Source organism: Trachypithecus francoisi, unplaced genomic scaffold (genome assembly GCF_009764315.1).
Source record: "Trachypithecus francoisi isolate TF-2019V2 unplaced genomic scaffold, Tfra_2.0 Lachesis_group6, whole genome shotgun sequence".
In the NCBI taxonomy this organism is placed as follows: domain Eukaryota; kingdom Metazoa; phylum Chordata; class Mammalia; order Primates; family Cercopithecidae; genus Trachypithecus; species Trachypithecus francoisi.
Window position 1 is genome coordinate 29,085,840 of NW_022681471.1, and position 12,685 is coordinate 29,098,524.

Consider the following 12,685-nt stretch of genomic DNA (forward strand, 5'->3'; position numbering starts at 1 on the left):
CTGAGAACCCCAGTGGATGCCTGAAACTGCAAATAGTACCAAACCCTATATATACTGTATTTTTTCCTATACAGACATATCTATAATTAGGCACAATAAGAGATTAACAACAATTACTTCTAATAAAATAAAACAATTATAACAATAAAAAAAGAAAAAGTCAGATCAAAAATAGTACATATAAGATGTGATTCCAATTATATAACACAGAAACACATCTGAAAGGAAATACAGCAAGCTATCTCTGGACTAGGATTTAGAGGTGATTTTTTTTTTTAAAAAGTCTCCTCATTTTCAAAATTTTCTGTAATGAGGTTGTTTTACTTTTATAATCAGAAAAAAATTTAATGGTAGATATTACAATCTTAAGGTATATTAGAAAATATACACATTTTTTAAATGGAAGTGCTAGCCATTCATGCTTAAAGTACTGGGTCCCATTTTGGATATCACACATTAAGAGGGATACTGAAGATGGAAGTGTCTACTGTAGAAATTTCTCAAAATATGTATCACATAAACTCAAGAACTAGCAATATATAGACTGAAGAAAAGATGAGAAGAAGAACAACAATGGTTAAACATTTGAATGGCCATTATGAAGAAGGGGAATAGCAATTATACAGTATTGCTGTTGCTCCAAGGTGCAAGACCAATAGGTTGAATTCAGAAGACAGATTACAGGTCAGTATGAAGAATAACTTGCTAACAACCAAGCTGTCTATTATCTGGTGGTGTTAAGCAACCTTTCCTGAAACCATTCACACTGAAAATAGATGACCATATGTACTGGGTGATAAGACTGCCATTACATGATTGTTAAGGGCCCTGCCATTTCTGAGCTCCTCTTGCACTATTTTGAAAAGTTATTTTATGCTATGGTCACTTACATAAATCCATCTCCATCCACCTCCCCTTCCCTTCAAAAATATATATAATACTTGCGTTTTTTAAGAAATCAGTTTTTAAAGAGAAAAGTACCCTTCAAAATATATGTCCTGGAGATTTTTATTCCCCCTTCTGTGTATATTAAGCAGACATATTTTGTGCAGACATCAATATGTTTAAAATCATGCTTTTAAGTATAAAAATGCTTTTATATTACCAACCAGTGTTTCCCTTCACATATATCTTCCCCCCAGGAAGAGACTACCTGGACCATTACATTTCAGAATGAGATAATCACCTTGCGCATATTTAACAGTATCATGCCCCATCTTATTCTCAGTGACTTTAGTTTATTTCAAACCAGCAGTAATAGAAATATCACCTAATATCCAACTTTACTATATATTTTACAATATAGTCAGTTCTTTCCTTAACTTTGAGGACAGTTCACAATTTCGGTCACCTCAGGAATAAAACAAGGAAGGTGCATTTCAACGACCTCTTCTAAAGTCTGTGAATACTTCCACCAAAATTATCAACCTTCAGAATTCTGCATAAAGTTATTAGTGTTGCTTATATAAGTGACCGAACCTGAGCTACCTGCACAGAACGGTGATAACACAGTATAGAGGAGAACATGAACTATAGAACCTCACAGCTTGGAGGGTCTTTGTAAATATCTTAATAGATTCATGTCAGTCACCCTGTTCAAAACCCTTTTCCAAACCTCCCCCCACATTATTTTACAGATATGGAAACAGGCTCAAACAAGACAAGTGATATGTCAAAACAAACCGAGTATCCAAGTCAGGACTAGGCTATCAGAAATCCCATTTTAAGAGGGATTTTTAATATCAAATTCCTCATACTTTTTATCAAGTGCCTCTTCCTATAAATTGCTGAATTGAGAGAGTTGGAGGACCTGGGAAAGGCACTGGGTCTTTGTGAGTTTCAGTTAAGCCACACGACATATAACCTAGTTTTTAAGTAAGTCACTGCTCCTGTGGACATGAGCCTGGAGGGACCCTTACCTTCCCTTACTGTTGCAGCACAATCATCTGCCAAACATTTGCAAAATGGGTATGCATCATCCAGCTGAAGTGTTGGTAAGCACTGTGACCATCAGAGTGGGAAGGACTGTTATAAACCAGATATCATTTTTCACTACTCAACTCTGTTGTGAAGTTTAATAATGGTGACCACACCTTTCTTCTTAAAGCGGTACATTTTCCTCTACATATGAATCACAATTTATGACTATATAGTTCAGTGGTTTGTCGAATAATGTCTATCTCACTACCTAAACCATGAGCCCAGGATGGCAACAACTTTGTCTGTTTTGCTCACCATTATATTCTCCATGCCTAGTAAATGGTATGTATGCAATAAATAAATTAGAAGGTGCCTCTCCTCTCTTAGCACCTTCAAAACATACTCTTCTAATTTTCCTTCCATATCTCTGACTTTTTCTCCTTTGTAGACTTCACATAAGGGTCATCGTTTTCCCCCATATCCTTAAAAAAAAAAAAAAAAAAAGCATTCTTCAAAGTACCACCCCTGAATCTCTTTTACTCTATTTCAAGTATTGAGAGGCAATGACTCTCAAATCACTCTCTCCAACTGACTTCCTTCCAGAGTTCCAATCCCATATTTTCAAATGTGCTCAGTATCTTTCACTGGACTATAACAATATTATTACTTGTGTGGCCCTAGGCAAATCAGTCACTCACTCTGTCAAGATGGGTTTGCTCATCCCTAAAATGAGGGAGTTGCATCTCTTTTACATATAAAGTCCTAATTTTCCCATCTAGCATTCAATATGATTTATAGTCAAGCCCTCCACCTATCTTGCCAAACACGTCTCACGTAAATATTTCTGCATACACTTTACTCCAACACAACTAGCCTCTGAATAGAATACCTTTCCCATCCCCTAATTCTGCATACTCAAAGTTGTCTAATCTTCAAAGCTCATTTCAAATGCCACTTCCAGGAAGGTGTCTTTGATCTTCTTAAAGCCCTTTGCTTCTCTTTTATGGGTGTAGATCTCATCTCCTAATACTATAGTTGTTTGTATACTTCTTCTCTTTCCTACTTGACTGTGTCATCCTGGAGGGCAGAGGCTATTCCTAAATAATCCTGTATCTCCCACATTATCTTTGGTTCATCATAGGCACTTAGTAACCTTATACTGAACAGATTCCATTAAGCCATGTCAGTTATCCTGCTCAAAGCCCTTAATCAGTCCCACTCTTTCTAGAATAAAGACCAACAGCCTTCTAATGGCCCACTCTAGCAATCCCTCAAAATAAAATTGAGATACCAAGTAACTCTCTGAAGTAGTCAAGTTGGATTTCTATCCACTCTAAGAAATTTTTTAAATGGGATGAATCCTGTTTCCCCAATACAGAAGAAAGCCCAAATTACCTTTCCTTTATTGAATGTATGGCCCCACAACTAATGTCTAATGGTTCATTCATTTACTTAAAAAACATCTGTTAAGCACCTACTCTATGTCATACACTAGGCTAAAGGCTAATGGTATAATAAACTGAACTGATACAGCCCCTCACCCACTTGGAATATATAACTGAAAGTATAATTTGTAGAAACGCTAAGGACATTAAGAGTTTCAAGAAAAAACAAACATTTTATCTGTCACAACACATAAACAATGCAACTTTGTGTAAATGTTGAATTCTTCATTAAAGGAGATATTTAACTGTAGAGTAAAAGATCATCTGAGAGGTGATTTAGAAATTAAAGCTGGGTGTAATTTGGGCCTCTTAAATTAGGCGGGCAGGTAGCCTAGACTAGTGCACTCAAAATGTAGCCCGCCAATCAGTGCCTGTCTGTGAACTTTTATTACCAGACTGTAATGACCAAAGTACAGAAGTCGAGGGTAAGCACTTAGAAAATGTTACAGCAATTTGAAAAAATCATTTTATGTCTGTAGAATCTAATAATACAAATGTGGCTTATCTTTCGTATGTCTTTTCTTTCATTTTCTAGTAATTCATGGTTAATTTATTTTATTAAATTAACAGTCTTCTGTGATGGATTAGGAAAAGACAAATAACAACAATAACAACAAAAAACATTTTCCTTCACTAGGGGAGTTTGACCAGCACTCTACTAGAGCTTTGCTACTTGAAATGTGGTCAGTGGAACAGCAGTTTCAGGATCACCTAATATCTTGTTAAAATGCAAAATCCAAGGCCCCTGCTATAGACTCTCTGAATCACAATTTGCATTTTGACAAGATTCCCAGGAGATATTTTTACACATTAAAGTTTGAGAAACACTGGCCTAACGATTTCTGAAGCCTCTTATAACTCTGAAATCTTATAATTTACTTTAGATAAAGAATTTCAGAGTTGAAAGACCCTTAGAGATACAGTCCACTTCAACATCTTATAGATGGAAAAACTGAGGCACATGGAGGGGAAGTCATATGTCCAAGATAATTGGCAAATCATCAGAGCTAGGAATGGAACCCAAATTTGCTAACAGTCAAGTCAGTGTTCCATTCTAGCAACCGCATACTCACCCCTTTCCACCCAGTCCCTCTGTATTGTATCCCCTCAGTGATGTAATTATTCCTGGGGTGTTTTCTGATAAAATAGCTTATTCTTCTACCTTCTGTATACTGTATGAACCTTGAACTACCAGTATTTCAAATGTGCTTTTCTTTATGAAATAGAAAATTTCATAATTTTCTTTATGAAAATTCCTGCCACTCAAATCTTCCCACATGCCTATTGTCTGGATGCCATATAGACATCCTGGGGGCTTTAGAAGGACCAGTACTAATCAATTTCTGGTCTTTAGGAATATGAAAGCGACCTTCCTTGTTCCCAACAGTCCAGTTGACACCAGATATCAAACTCATCCAAGGAAGAGAACATACACTGTCAGGGCTGTTTTAGAAAACTCCGTAGGGTCAATTTGTGACTAACAAACAAGTGGGCTATTAGGCCTATTAAAAATAGTCTAGGCCCCACGTGGTGGCTCACGCCTGTAATCCCAGCACTTTGGGAGGCCGAGGCGGGCAGATCACGAGGTCAGGAGATCGAGACCATGGCGAAACCCCGTCTCTACTAAAAATACAAAAAATTAGCCGCTTGGTGAGCACCTGTAGTCCCATCTACTCGGGAGGCTGAGGCAGGAGAATGGCGTGAACCGGGAGGCGGAGCTTGCACCAGCCGAGATCACGCCACTGCACTCCAGCCTGGGTGACAGAGCAAGACTCCATCTCAAAAAAAAAAAAAAAGAATAGTACAATTTCCAGCATACAGTAAATGATAATCCTTTACTCTGTGGTCTTACTGGATCCAAGAGTTAAGAGGGAGGCATGATTGCTGTCTTCAATTAACTGAAGAACTATTATTAAGAAAAAGCAAATTTGTTCCCGACAGTCCCAAAGAACCCATTAATATAAGTTACTGGGAAACAGATTTTGGCTTATAATGGGGAATACTTTCTGACAATCACAGTTGCACAATGACACAAAGAGCCATGTAATGAGCTCTCTATCACTGCAGGGAGTTCAAATAGAAATCAGTCAACAAATTGGATGCTTAGGATAAATTCAAGAACTGAGTAGAGAAATAAAGCTTAATGACTGACCTTTTGGGTTCCTTCCAGTTCCAAGGTTTTAGTATTCTAAAATTTTCGGCACAGAATAACTCCAAATGCTCAGGAAATAAGAATAAGGTCTGTTTTTAAAAGGCGCAGTTTGGAGCATGTTGGGTGGATGAGGCTATAAAAAGTGAAGTAGGATTTTCAAGGAAAGCAAGCTGACCAATGAAAGTCTTTCGTGCAGCCCCTTCCAGAAATCCAGGTGAAGCCTGGCTCCAGGCTAAGTTCTGTTACTCTACACAAAAGCTAGGCCACTACTTTCCAAAACATCTTGCCAAGCCACACTGTACCTGTTGTATCTACACTTGCCTAACAAAGGTGCATAATTCTCCCCAAGAAGGCAGTAGTGCTTGATGGTTAAGACCATGGACTCTGGAACCAGGTTGCCAGTGTTTTAATTTCCAACTGGGACATTTAATTGCTCTGCAATCTTGGACAAGTTGCTTAACCTCTCTGTGCCTCAGTTTTGTCAGTAAACCAAAGATAATAATAGTGTCTGTTATTCAATGCACTATTCTGCCACAATAATTTAATGAAGTAATACACACTAAACAGTCCAGAATTCAAAATATACCACATACTCAATAATGTTAGCAATTAGTATTAGGGATGCCATAATTACTACCACAGGCACAGCAGTGTCACTCACTTAGAAAGCTCCCATCAAACAATTAGATCCCTTCCCCTACCAGTTCAGAGGGGCTATACTACAAGAGCCTCAATCAGTCTTTGCATAGCTCCAGACAACCAGAACTTGCTGACTCTCAATAAGCCAAACTATTCATACCAGTAATCCTACCTCATCACCCTGCTTTTCATCAATCCAACAGCCACCCTTCCCCCAGTCCTCTTGCTCATGCCACCCGCAGCCACAGTTAGAGGAGCAGCAAACTGGGAGGCCAGTTCCAGACAAACCATCAGGTGTTTCCTCCCTTCCAAGGACACAGCTGGACTTAACATGATGCCTATGAGTGGGATGGGGTGGGGTATCTGAATCTCTGATCTAGGATGTCAACTCACTACCTGGAATTGAGGGTGGGCAAGCAATGGAGCTTCTCTCAGGGAAACAAGGCAAACCTCCCAAGTTTGTGGAGGAAGTCAGGCCCAACCCCACAGTGAGCCCCTTAAAGGAAGGGGGGAGGGCTCAATCTGCTTTAAAGGAAGCAGTTATTTACAACTTTCTACTCACTTGCATGTGGGGGAGGTAATGGGGAGATGGAGAAAGAGGCTGCAAGGTACCCTCCTTCTTTATTTCCAGCAGTGAGAAGCAGCTGCGGAGAAAGAGTTAAAGAAGGGAGAAAGCTCCAGCCATTACTCCATCCCTGGTGCCTAGAGCTGTCTGGGGGGTCATGACAGTGCTGTCTGCTTTGGCTAGGGGCCACTCCGTGGCTTTCTGCAGCAGCTGCTGGGGCCCCCCAAGCAATTTGCAAGGTCAATGCTGACCTGCTTCCAAAGAGGAACAAAACAATTCACTGACAATGAAGCAAATCACGCACATACCACATCGCAACCCCCCTTCCTCAAATCGGGTTTTACCCCAGTGTCTCCCTGCTCAGATGCCGCCTCTGGGCTTCCACCAGCCCCACTGGGGAACCCAGGATAGCATCACAGCTGCAGAGCATGCCTCGCCTCCCGGCCAACCCAAGGAGACTCTCAGTACGGGGGAGAGATGCTATCGCTAAAAGAGACCTGAGCTTGGGGGAGGGGGAAGAAGGAACATCAATGTTTCTTACCGAGCTCTACAGTCTGAGCGGAGAGGAGAGAAGGATGAATGAACTGAAACAAGTTGGAGGTTGAGCCCTGACAGAGCTCGGCTTCTGGCTTCTTCTTCTCTCTCTGGTCTCTCTCCTGGTCCCTCTCTCGGTCTGTCTCTCTGGTTTGCTCGCTAGCTTGCTTGCGCGCGCTCGCTCTCGCTCTCTCTCTCTCTCGCTCTCTCTCGCTCTCTCTCTCTCTCTCTCTCAATCTGCCTCCCTCCCTCTCTGTCAGTTTCTCCCTCCCCTCCTCCCCTCCCCTTCTCCCCTCCCCCTTTGCTGGCTTTAGGTTCACCACTGGTGCTTAGCACGCGGCTGTGCTGGGGCTGTGAATACAGCACTTGCAAGGCTTTAGATGTGGTTGTTTTACGAAATACTAAAGTAGTATTTTATTCCTTAAAGCATCCAACAGAGAAATAGAGGGAAGCCCAGAGAGAAAGGGAGGAGCAGAGGAAGCAAAGGGAAGAGAAAGAGAGCAAAAGGGTAAGAGCGAATAGGAGGATAAAGGAAGTATGGGTTACTGTAGCTGATGTGCGATGCTTACTTGCTGCTCCAAGACTGAAGAGAGCTTCCTCCTTTTTCTCTCTGTCTCCCTTACATCCCTATGGGCGTGCCTTCTAACCCAGGCTCCAAATAAAGGTTTGACAATCCTGTCTGTTCAGATTCCATCTCTGGGGGCAATAATGAGCTAGAAAAATGTACATCAAAGAGGTTGTCATTCATACTCCACTAAGAAGAAAGAGTTCCGCCACATTGATCCCCTATTGACCTAACTTCCACCCCCACCCTCAACCAAGTAGAAGTGCAGCCCCAATTCAAAACTGTCAGCTCTAGCTTCCCTGTAGACAAGACAGACAAGCAGCAGAACCACAATGCTTTCTTTTCAAACATTCCAAAGGGAATATAGATGTATGTGATTGTGTGAGACTATACATAAGTTTGCACAAGGGCTAAGATGGGGAAAAGGAGAATTATTGACTCAAAGTATAAAAGAATTATATTCCCATTGGGTCAAAAGAAAAAAAGCAACCTAGGCAAAGCACAGTAAAACATGTAGCATAGGGTGGAAAAGACCTAGGCTAAAAATAAATAAAGGAACTTGAGTTTGAGTTCTGCCTCTGAAAATTGCTATGTTGCTTTCAACGAGTTCTTCAGTCTGGCCTCAATATCCTCAATGACCAATAAGTGGTAATGGAAATAGATGATCTTAAAAGACCCTTCCAGAACAACAGTCTAGGAATCTAAAGACAGGAAAATTCCAGGTGAAGGAGAAGTTGGCCCTTAGAAAATAAAAAAAAACTAACAAATTTCAAAAGTTCTCCAAAGGTGAATCCCCAAATGGGACTCCAAATCACATTTATTCAACATTCCATCTTTCGTGTTTCAGGGATAATACCAATATAAGCACATGAGTAAAGAGCTGTTCCTATCAAAGAATTCAGCATCTGCTTACATATAATGATTAGTATAAAAGTTGTCTTACTCAACTCCTCATGTTGTGATTTCTAGTCCTGTTAGAAAAATTCAGAGGGCATGTAATTGAAAGTGAGTTATATAGTGTGTTTAAGTATACTAGTGTCAATATACATACAGTGACGGGACATAATAGGCATTTACAATGTTGCCTATAGTGTGCCATTTCTATTTAAACTACTATCCTGTTGGGTTTTTTCCGCCAAATTTCTAATGCACTCTACTCCTGCCAGATTAAGTACATGTGCTACACTCCTATATATCTTCAAAAGCATGTGTCCATACATTGAGTAGAAGACAGATGGGTACTCGTAAGCTTAGAGTCACTGAGCTAAAGGGACCCATAAAGATAACCATGTCATTGTACAGAAAAGAAACTAGACTAAATAGAAAATATAACTCACACAAGGTCATAGTGAGTCAGTGGCAGAGTCAAGGTCAGTACTCAGATTGCTGACTGCAGGTACAGTATTTTTGTCTACAAAATTAACATGTAACTTGCACATAAAACAAGTGTGTATGTGGGCATAAAGCTGCAAATACTTTTTCCTGCATAGATACCCATTTTATGTGTAGGCTTGTTTGCATAAATGTCCATTGGATTTAATAGATTAGTATACTGGCAAAAAGAAATATTATGAACTGGCATAAGGTTGCTGTATTAGTTTTCTAGGGCTGCCATAACAAATTACCATAAATTCAGTAGCTTAAAACAACAGAAATTTATTGTCTCACAGTTCTGAAGGCCAGAAGTCTAAAATCGAGATGCTGGCAGGGCCAAACTACTCCAAAAGTTCTAGAGAATGATTTCTTGTCTCTTCCAACTTCTGGTGGTTTCCGGTATTCCTTGGCTTATCACTGAATCTCTGCCTCGGTCTTCAAATGGTCTTCTCCTCTGATTTCTGTGTGCCCAAATCTCCCTCTTTTTTCTTATAAAGACACCAGTCATTGGATTTAAGGTCCACCCTAAATCCAGAATGATTTCATCTCAAGATCTTTAACTAATTCCTTTTGCAAAGACCATACCATTGAAATAAGGTCACGTCCTGAGGTTCTAGATGAACATGAATTTTGGGGGACACTATTCAATCTACTATAATGATAACTTTTATCTAATAAAGATACCAAACAAACAAATAAACCATCTGGGTGCCATCATTTTTTAAAGAAAAGATATTTTAATACAAATAAGTTGGATTAAGACATTCTCTGAACAACAACAACAACAAAACCCTCTTCTCTGAATTATACAATTATAGTTGTATGAAAACCTTACAGTATTTTCATAATTTCCCCACTTGACTGCAAACCAAAAAAAAAAATCCTTTATTAGGAAAACTTCTGACAATGGTGAAGAAGCTTCTATCAGACCAACCCTGATGCAGATAACAGTAATAAACAGTGGACCAAATATATAATACAACAAATTAAATGCACTGGAAAACAACCCATCAACAGGCAAAAATTGAAAGGGAATTAATACTTGAAAGGAGGGAACAATACTAAGTGGTTTTTTCTTTTCTGGTAATTTTTGCTTAATGGCAGCCCCCAGGCCAAAGCAGTGAATAAACTCTAGAGAAACTAGAATCAATGTTGCAACTGTTAAATGTTTAACAACTGGATCTTGAGGAAAATAAATAAAAAACAAATTCATAGTATTGCCATTTTCCATGGTGTAAATACCTCTACCATGGACGATTCCATGAACATGGAGTTGAATAGAGATATGCACAGTAGGCATTCACAAACCAGCATCAGCCAACTCCCACACACAACTGCTTGCAGTCAAGTGGCTGAAAGAACCAGAGGACAGAATTCAGGATGACCACTGTAGTTGAAAAGCCATGAGAGAAATTCAATAATTTAAAATACTAGGGAGAGGAAGCCCCAAATTCTGTGTATAAACTACCCAGCTGTCTGGTGAAACCATGAAATATTTATGTGGGGACAGATTCCAAAAAGCCTAAATAAAGCCGAAAGAATTAAACAGAGTTTCCAGGTCTGCCAATGAGGGAAATTTGGAGTTTCACTTCAGCCACATTAACTGTCTAGTAAAACAAACAAAATCAATGCTCTAGAGAAAAAGATAAAGGTATCCTACAATATATAATTCACAATATTCAGGGTACACTCAAAAATTACTACTAAAGCAAAGAGATAGGAAAATATTACTCATATCCAAGGAAAAAAAATAATAGAGACCAGCCCTAAGGTAAACCAGATGTTTGAATTAGGAGAAAGAATTTAAATCATGTATCATAATTACACTAAGGGAAATAAAGAAAAACACATGTGTAATAAATTACAAATAGGAAGTCAGAGTACCTGAAGTAAAATTCAGTGAGTGGGCGTAACAGCAGGTTGAAAATGGCAGAAAAAAGTAGTTTCACTGGAAGAAAAATCTAGTGATATTTTCTAATCTGAAGTACAGATTCGAGAGAGAAAAGATTGAAAAAGAGCAGAGTGTTAGAAATACATAGGATAATATCAAAGTTATAAACATAATTGGAGTCCCAGATCGCAAACAATAAGAGAAGAGGAAGAAAAAAACATTTGACACAAAAGCCTAACCACAAGACAATATCCCTGATAATTATTGATGGAAAGATCCTCAACAAAACATTAGCAAACTAAATTCAACAATACACTAAAAAGATCATTCATCATGACCAAGTGGGATTTATCCCTGGGATGCAAGGATGGTTCAACATACACAAATCAATCAAAGGGATACATCATAACAACAGAATGAAGAACAAAATCATATGATCATTTCAATAGATGCTGAGAAAACATTTGATAAAATTCAACATCCCTTCATGATAAAAATCATAAAAAACTCGGGAGGCTGAGTCAGGAGAATGGTGTGAACCCAGGAGGTAGAGCTTGCAGCAAGCTGAGATCATGCCACTGCACTCCAGCCTGGGCGACAGAGCAAGACCCATCTCAAAAAAAAAAAAAAAAAACTGGGTGTAGAAGCAACATACCTCAACAAAATAGAAACCATATATAGCAGACCTACAGCTAATATGACATTGAATGGGGAAAAACTGAAAGCCTTTCCTCTAAGATCTGGAACACAACAAGGATGCTCACATTCACCACTGTTATTCAACATAGTACTGGATGACTTAGCTAGAGCAATCAGGCAAAAGAAAGATATAAAGGGCATCCACATTGAAAAGGAGGAAGTCAAATTATCCTTCCTTGCAGATATGATCTTATATTTGGAAAAACCTAAAGACTCCACAAGCATAGGAAATCAAAGCAAAAATGGACAAATGGGATCACATCAAATTACAAAGTTTTTGCCCAGAAAAGGAAGCAATCAATAATGTGAAGAGACAACTCACAGAATGGGAGAAAATATTTGTAAACTACCCGTCTGACAAGGGATTAATAACTAGAATATATAAGAAGCTAAAACAACTCTATAGAAAAAAATCTAAAAATTTGATTCAAAAATGGGCAAAAAAACCCACTAGATAGACATTTCTTACAATAAAACAAATGGCAAACAGGCATATGAAAAGGTGCTCAACAACACTGGTCATCAGGGAAACGCAAATCAAAACTACAATGAGATACCATCTCACCCCAGTTAAAATGGCCTATATAAAAAGGATAGGCAATAACAAATGCGGACGAGGATGTGGAGAAAAGGGAACCTTTGTACACTGTTGGTAGGAATGTAAATTAGTACAATCACTATGGAAAACAGTTTGGAGGTTCCTCAAAAAACTAAAAATACAGCTACCTCATATGGTATCCAGCAATCTCACTGCCAGGTTTATACCCAAAAGGAAGGATATCAGTATATCAAAGAGATATCTTCACTCCCTGGTACTGCAGCACTATTCACAGTAGCCAAGATTTAGAAGGTACCTAAGTGTTCATCAGCAAATGAATAAACAAAATGTGGTACATATACA

The 12,685-nt window shown here is 39.0% G+C and overlaps 1 protein-coding gene across 1 annotated transcript in view; it reads right to left on the bottom strand.

Moving 5' to 3' along the window:
• Positions 1-7,469, bottom strand: part of GABRA3 (gamma-aminobutyric acid type A receptor subunit alpha3) — a 330,737-nt gene extending 323,268 nt beyond the window's left edge. The window contains 1 exon segment of the mRNA XM_033201527.1: positions 7,263-7,469. The gene's annotated coding sequence lies outside the window, so the exon portion shown is untranslated.
• Between the last annotated feature and the right edge of the window lie 5,216 nt (positions 7,470-12,685).